We start from the raw sequence: 7,599 nt of genomic DNA, 5'->3' as shown, positions 1-7,599 counted from the left end.
TTACCGCAGAAGGCTTCACTCGCGTCTGCCTCTTACTGCTGGGCGGTAAGATCGTGGGCGCGACAACTGGTGCCCGAAATCCGGGACCTGGAGGGGGCCTCCCGTTTCGAATGGGAGGAAGTCAGAACTGCGGACAAAAAACAGGTAAGGAGCTCTGAGAGGGAGAACTTTCGGGTGACTAGGAGCATAAATCGGAGATATAGGAACCACCGCTTCTGGTTATAGACATGGGTGCACGGTTCTCTCTGGTGAAATTTTTGCAGAGGGTTTATGCCCTCCGTAAGGGAGCGGTCAGAGAGAGTGACAAAGCCCTTCAGTCTGCCCAGGATAGTCTCTCAGAAACAGAGCGGGAGAGGAGAACCGGTTTGAAGCAAAAAATAGAGGTGAAATTGAAAGCAGTATCTTCCTGATCAAGTTCGGAGACGTCCGACGTGGAGGAAGGGTACAAGCGGGATAGGCGCTTAGGACGCAAACAACCCGCAGGAAATAGACAAGGATTAGAAAAGGAGAAGAAAGAGAATGGCGGTGCTACTGCGCCGGCCAGGAGCGGCCCATGGCCTCAGGGCTCTGGAGCCATTACACTAATGGCTCCTCCTGCTGTGAAGCCATCTGCCCCGCCCATGAGTTGTGGCGCCGGCTCCTCCTTCATCGATCCAGCCACACGCCGGGAACTTCAAAATATGTTCCCCGTCTTAGAAGAAGAAAGGGAAAGAGTTTACAGACAGGTAGATGCAGCATTAGTGCGAGAATTGGCCATGTCTGTAAAGCAATATGGTCTTCATGCCAATTACACTTTGTCCCTGTTAGAACGTATGGGGGGAATGAATATGACTCCCTCTGATTGGCAATTTGTGGTGAAGGCTGTTCTCCCTAATATCGGATCATATCTAAATTGGAAGAGCCTATGGCAAGAGCTTTTGGCTGAGACCGCCCGGGCAAACCAACAGCGCGGCGGTGACGCTTTGACCTGGACTTATAATATGCTTTCCGGACAAGGCCAATACTCTGATAATCAAAATAGATATCCATGGCCAGTGTATACCCAGATCTCTACTGCAGCTATAAAGGCTTGGAAAGCCCTTTCACTTAAAGGGCAAGAGAAACTGGGCATTACACAGGTTAAGCAGGAGCCGGATGAGCCCTTTGCTGATTTTGTGGCACGCGTAATGCAGGCTGTGGAAAGGACCTTTGGAGAGGGAGATCAGAACACTAGAATGGTAGAGCAGATAGTTTGGGAGCAGTGTAATGCAGAATGTAGAGCCCTACTCAAGGATCGTAAGTCCAAGGGAATTTCAGATTGGCTAAAGGTTTGTAGGGATACAGGAGGCCCCTTAACAGCTCATGGACTAGCGGCCGCCATTTTGAGGTCTAATCATAGGGAGAGAATATCACCTGTGTGCTTTCAGTGTGGAAAACCAGGACATATGAAAAGGGAATGCCGTGCAGGGCCTAGCAATAAGCCTCCTGGGATGTGCCCACGGTGCCGCAAAGGTAGACATTGGGCCAATGAGTGCAAGTCAGTGAAGGACATAGAAGGACGCCCTCTCTCGAGCCAGGAGTCAAAAAACGGGAGATGGGGACCGAAGGCCCAGGTCCCCTTGACCGACCGGGCACTCTTCCGTCATGCACGAGGGGACCCTGCCAGGAGCGACACCCTGCAAGCCTGGACCTCTGTGCCACCACCGGAGTCCTCTTAAAACCAGAGGACGGCATTACGCCGGTACCGGTCATCTTAACAGACACGGTACCACCTGGTGCGGTCGGGCTTGTGATAGGCCGAGCAGCCTTGAGCTCTCAAGGTTTTATTGTAACACCTGGAATTTTACATCCGGAAGCTAGCTCCTTTTCAGTGCTGTGCTCAGTTGCACGAGGTGCTTTTGCTGTTGCGCCAGGTGATCCTATAGCCCAACTCATATTTTTACCAGCTTTAATTAGTGCAGATAAGACTGTTCAGACCCGAGTAGAGGTTCCTTATATAAATTTAATGATGGATATGGTCGATAGACCCATACTTGAGTTGCAAATAGAGAATAGACCGTTTATGGGACTTTTAGACACAGGAGCTGATAAGAGCATCATAACCTCCAAGTATTGGCCGCGTGATTGGCCTTTGATTCAAACTTCTCATAGCCTACGCAGTCTGGGGTTTGAACAAGCTCCATCCCAAAGTGCCAGAGCCCTACAATGGAAGGATAAGGAAGGCAATTGTGGCACAGTCACACCATATGTCCTGAACCTACCGGTTTGCCTTTGGGGAAGAGATATTCTTCAACAGATGGGGATACGACTAGTCTCCAATGCCTCTGGTTATTCTGAAGTCTCTCAAAAGTTGATGGATAAAATGGGCTATATTCAAGGAAAGGGTTTAGGTAAACAGAGTCAAGGTATTGTCCAGCCAATTGAACCCCGGGGAAATCCAGGCCGTAAAGGTCTGGGTTTTTAGTAGCGGCCATTGGCGTGCAGCTGCCCATACCCTGGAAAACAGCGGAGCCGGTTTGGGTTCCCCAATGGCCGCTTTCTCTTGAAAAATGCCAAGCTGCTCAACAATTAGTTCAGGAACAGCTACATTTGGGACATCTGGAGCCCTCTGTTTCTCCTTGGAATACTCCTATCTTTGTTATCAGAAAGAAATCAGGAAAGTGGCGCCTCCTACATGATTTAAGAGCTGTAAATGCACAGATGCAGTACTTTGGCCCCGTTCAACGTGGCCTTCCAGTTTTGTCATCCCTCCCTAAGCAATGGCCGTTATTAGTGATTGATTTGAAGGATTGCTTTTTTTCTATACCATTAGCATTGAAGGATAGGGAGAGGTTTGCTTTTACTATTCCCTCCATTAATCATGAAGAGCCGGATAAACGATATCAATGGAAAGTTTTGCCCCAGGGGATGGCTAACAGTCCTACCATGTGTCAACTTTATGTTGCCCAAGTGTTACAACCACTGCGAGATCGTTTTCCAGCGGCCCGCATCGTCCATTATATGGACGATATTTTAATTTGTACTCAAGAGCAAGATCAGTTGTTACAGATTTACGTTGATCTGAAGCGGGCTCTACAGGATTATGGCCTTATGATTTCATCCGAGAAGGTTCAAATACAGCAGGTGAAAGCCTTCTTAGGGTCTTTAATTACAGAAACATATATTAAGCCTCAAAAGATAAGCCTCAAGATTTCTCATTTGCGAACTTTGAATGATTTTCAGAAATTAGTGGGGGATATTAATTGGTTGCGACCCTTCCTTAAGATCTCTTCTCAAGAGTTACGGCCTTTGTTTGCTCTGCTTGAAGGCGATTCTGATCTCGCTTCCAGGCGAACCCTCACCCATGAGGCACAACAGGTCATAATAAAAGTCCAGGAAGCTATTGAAAAGGCTCAATTAGTACGCCTAGATCAAAATCAGCCTTTTGAGCTATGTGTATTGCCTACAGAAGTTTTCCCCACTGCTGTATTATGGCAACAGGGCCCGTTACTTTGGATTCATTCTCAGGTTTCTCAGATTAAGTCTATTCAGTGGTATCCATCTGCAGTCGCATCAATAGTGTTTAAAGGATTAAAATTAGCCTTAATTCATTTTGGGCGTCATCCAGACCGCATAATAGTCCCCTATACTGTCCAGCAATTACAAGTGCTGAGTGGGTGTAGCAATGAGTGGTCCATCTTAATGTTTGTCTATCAGGGAACTTTTGATAATCATTTTCCAAGGCATCCATTACTACAATTTTTACAGCGACATCCTGTGGTTTTTCCGATAAGAACCAGTGCCTGTCCTCTCCCTGGTGCTCTTACAATTTTTACTGACGGTTCCTCGACAGGAGCCGGAGCCTTAGTTGCCGGAGATACTGTAATAAAAAAGACCTTTGCGACGGTTTCTCCTCAGAGGGTAGAATGCCATATGGTGCTTTTTGCCTTACAAACCTTTCTAGAACCTTTGAATATTGTTTCTGATTCTCAATATGTAGTTAATGCAGTGAATGTTTTGGAGGCCGCTGGCTCTATTTCAGGGTCCGGCCCGGTGGCGGATCTCTTTAAACAAATTCAACAGGCCATCTGGCATAGAAGCCACCCCTTTTATATAACCCATATCCGAGCTCATTCAGGTTTACCAGGGCCATTAGCTCGAGGGAATGCTCTTGCCGATGCCGCCACCAGAACCCAAATCATGATTATGATGGTGTCTCCACCATCCTCAGGGGAGAAAGCCCGCCAGTTTCATTCACAATTTCATGTTTCAGCCCAGACCCTCAGACTCCGATTTGGGATCACTAGAAAGGAAGCACGCCAAATAGTTCTTGATTGCCCTGCCTGCTGCGAATTTAGACCTGCTTCACATGAGGGGGTCAATCCTAGGGGATTGAGACCCAATCAATTGTGGCAGATGGATGTGACACACGTCCCATCCTTTGGGAGGAACCAATTTGTTCATGTATCCGTGGACTCCTTTTCTGGTGTGCTCTTTGCATCAGTTCTAACCGGGGAGAAGGCCATCCATGTAATCCAGCATTGCTTAGAAGCATGGGCTGCATGGGGTAAACCTGAATGTATTAAGACTGATAATGGTCCCGCCTATACTTCAGCCAAATTTCGTGATTTTTGCATGAAGATGGGCGTCAAATTAGTGACTGGCATCCCTTATAATCCACAAGGTCAGGGGATAATCGAACGTGCTCATCGCTCTATTAAGGAATTGTTACAAAAACAAAAAACCACCTGGGAATCACTTGGCCTCGCCAGTCAGAGCCCTCGGGCCACTCTAGCCCTGGCTCTCTTCACCATCAATTTTTTACAGCTGGATGAGAAAGGCCTCAGTGCTGCAGATCGTCATTCCCTCAACACGGCGCAAGAGCAATCTTGGGTCAAGTGGAAGGATGTTCTGGAGTCCAAATGGAAGGGCCCAGACCCAGTTATTAGGCAGGCTCGAGGAGCCATTTGTGTGTTTCCACAGGACGCCCCAGTTCCGGTTTGGGTTCCAGCTCGATTGACTCGTTCCTGTCCATCACCGCCTTCTGACGTTTCTGCAACCGCTGGAGCGCTTACACGAGGATCTGACTTGGGGAAGATTCATGCAGACCCGCAATCAGAAACTCCTCCTACAATCCCACAGGACAATGGTGCCCCGCCCAGTGCAAACACGGCTGATGGTGCAACTAATGGTCTGTACGGCGCTTGTGAGGACCGTGATTGCTGAGCCACGATGAGGAGTTTTGAGTGTTTTTCCACGACCCTTACCGGTCGCCTACTCAGCCCGAGTGTTTCCTTGATTTTTTCTTCTTTGGATTTGCCTTTTCTCCCTTATGATGATATTAAGGAGAATGTGAGTAATTTTTTATTCCCCCTACAGGACACGCTTTGTTTTCAAGCATTTCCTGAGAATTTTAGTGTCAAGGTTTATGTGTTATTCCTTTTCAAAATGTTTCAACGGCTGCTAATCTTTCTTGCCAGCTTTCTTCTTATCTTTTAGGAAATTGGACGAGAGAATTTGATACTTTACAGTCGGAGTTGAGAATTGCCATTGTCCAGATTAATTTTACACGGGTGGATCCTGTTGTTGCTGAAACCCTGGCCACTTGGATTTGGAACATCACTTCCCATATTAAGGAATGGGTGGGAGTGGTTGTGCTGATTCTGCTCTTGTGTGCAGGCTGTGCCTTATGCCTTTTTTGCCTGTGTCGTCTGAGATGCCGCGCTCAGCGAGATCGTGTGGCAATACATCAAGCCCTACTAGCCATGCAGTATGGTGACTCCCCCATGGTATGGTTGAGCATGCTTCAACGGGTTTAGTTAAGAGCATGGACATCATGGCTCCTGCACCTCAGGCCATTATGGCATTGCACTGAGTTCGAGCATGATGCACCTGACTAGCCCTTGCACCTCGCAGGACTTATCCATTGCACGCGAGAAGGTAGTCACTCTTATAACTGCCTTGTCAAGACATTGCTCTTTACAACCACCGCGGTTGTAGCCCATGACGGGTAAGATAGACCCAGACAATTATCGGTCTAAGACAGGGACTACGTCAAGCTACGCAGCCTCCCTATGACGGATCGTGCGCCTTGAGTCTACAACCTAAGACAGGCCCATACCAACTTATTTTTTCTATTGTATAAGAAGGGGAGAGATGTTGCAAGCCGCATCTGTATGCACTGGCCACATGCTGTGCCTAAAATGGCGCCGGACGGAGAAGCCACACCTCGTGCGTGCACGAGCCTAGCGCATGCGCAGTGAGCTGCGGCGTGGCTGGCACGTGAACACTGGGACTGACGAATCCGGTCGCCCAGGACCCTGCGTGATCATGACGCTGACCTATCATCGGCGGAGGCGGGGCCAGTCAGCACATAAGAGCAGAAAGACTACCGGGGTCCGCCCCTTCCTCTTCTTCATCTTTGTGCGCGCAATAAACTTTACCGCAGAAGGCTTCACTCGCGTCTGCCTCTTACTGCTGGGCAGTAAGACACGTGGGCGCGACAGATCTGCATCCTTGTTTTGTGTGGTTGTTCAACATGCTTGATTGCATCATCCTGGGCTCCATGGACATTGGACAAGAAGTGACCAAACAGGGTTTCCCTCTAGATCTGCTCGACAAGCTGATGGTATGTGATGTGAATGAGCCAAGTGGAGTCGTTTTGGCAATGGAAGACCTGTGCTGGCCCTTTCGAATGTTGCCATTCACCAACACACTCAGTTCCCCAGGGATCACATACACTTTCAGGTGTATGTGCTGCCAGAGCCATCATGTTGCATGGTAGCTGAAAATGGCTTGGGCGCTGAACTTGTCTCTGGATGTGGAGTTGTTAGCGCCTGGACTGAGGATCTGCATCCTTGTTTTGTGTGGGTGCTCAACATGCTTGATTGCATCATCCTGGGCTCCATGGACATTGGAGGAGAATTGACGAAACAAGGTTTCCCTCTAGATCTGCCTGACAAGCTGATGGTATATGAAGCGAATGAGCCAAGTGGATTCATTTTTGCACTGGAAGACCTGCGCAGGCTCTTTGGAATGTTGCCATTCACCAACTCACTCAGTTCCACAGGAATCATATTCACTTACAGGTGTATGCATGTCAGAGCCATCATGTTGCATGGTAGCTGAAAATGGCTTGGGCGCTGAACTTTTCTCTGGATGCGGAGTTGTTAGCGCCTGGACTGAGGATCTGCATCCTTGTTTTGTGTGGGTGCTCAACATGTTGATTGCTTCAGCCTTGGTTCCATGGGCTTTGGAGGAGAATTGAACAAACAGGGTTTCCGTCTAGATCTGCTCGACAAGCTGATGGTATGTGAAGTGAATGAGCCAAGTGGAGTCGTTTTGGCACTGGAAGACCTATGCTGGCCAATTTGAATGTTGCCATTCACCAACACACTCAGTTCCCTAGGGATGACATTCACTTACACGGTATGCATGCCAGAGCCATCATGTTGCATGGTAGCTGGGAATGGCTTGGGTGCTGAACTTGTCTCTGGATGTGGAGTTGTTAGCACCTGGACTGAGGATCTGCATCCTTGTTTTGTGTGGGTGCTCAACATGCTTGGCTACATCATTCTGGGCTCCATGGACATTGGTGTGTAATTCACCAAACAGGTTTTCCCTCTAGATCTGCCTGACAAG

This window comes from Ochotona curzoniae, unplaced genomic scaffold (genome assembly GCF_017591425.1).
Source record: "Ochotona curzoniae isolate NIBS_2020 unplaced genomic scaffold, NIBS_Ocur_1.0 scaffold_3554, whole genome shotgun sequence".
In the NCBI taxonomy this organism is placed as follows: Eukaryota; Metazoa; Chordata; class Mammalia; order Lagomorpha; family Ochotonidae; genus Ochotona; species Ochotona curzoniae.
This window is presented reverse-complemented; position numbering follows the sequence as displayed.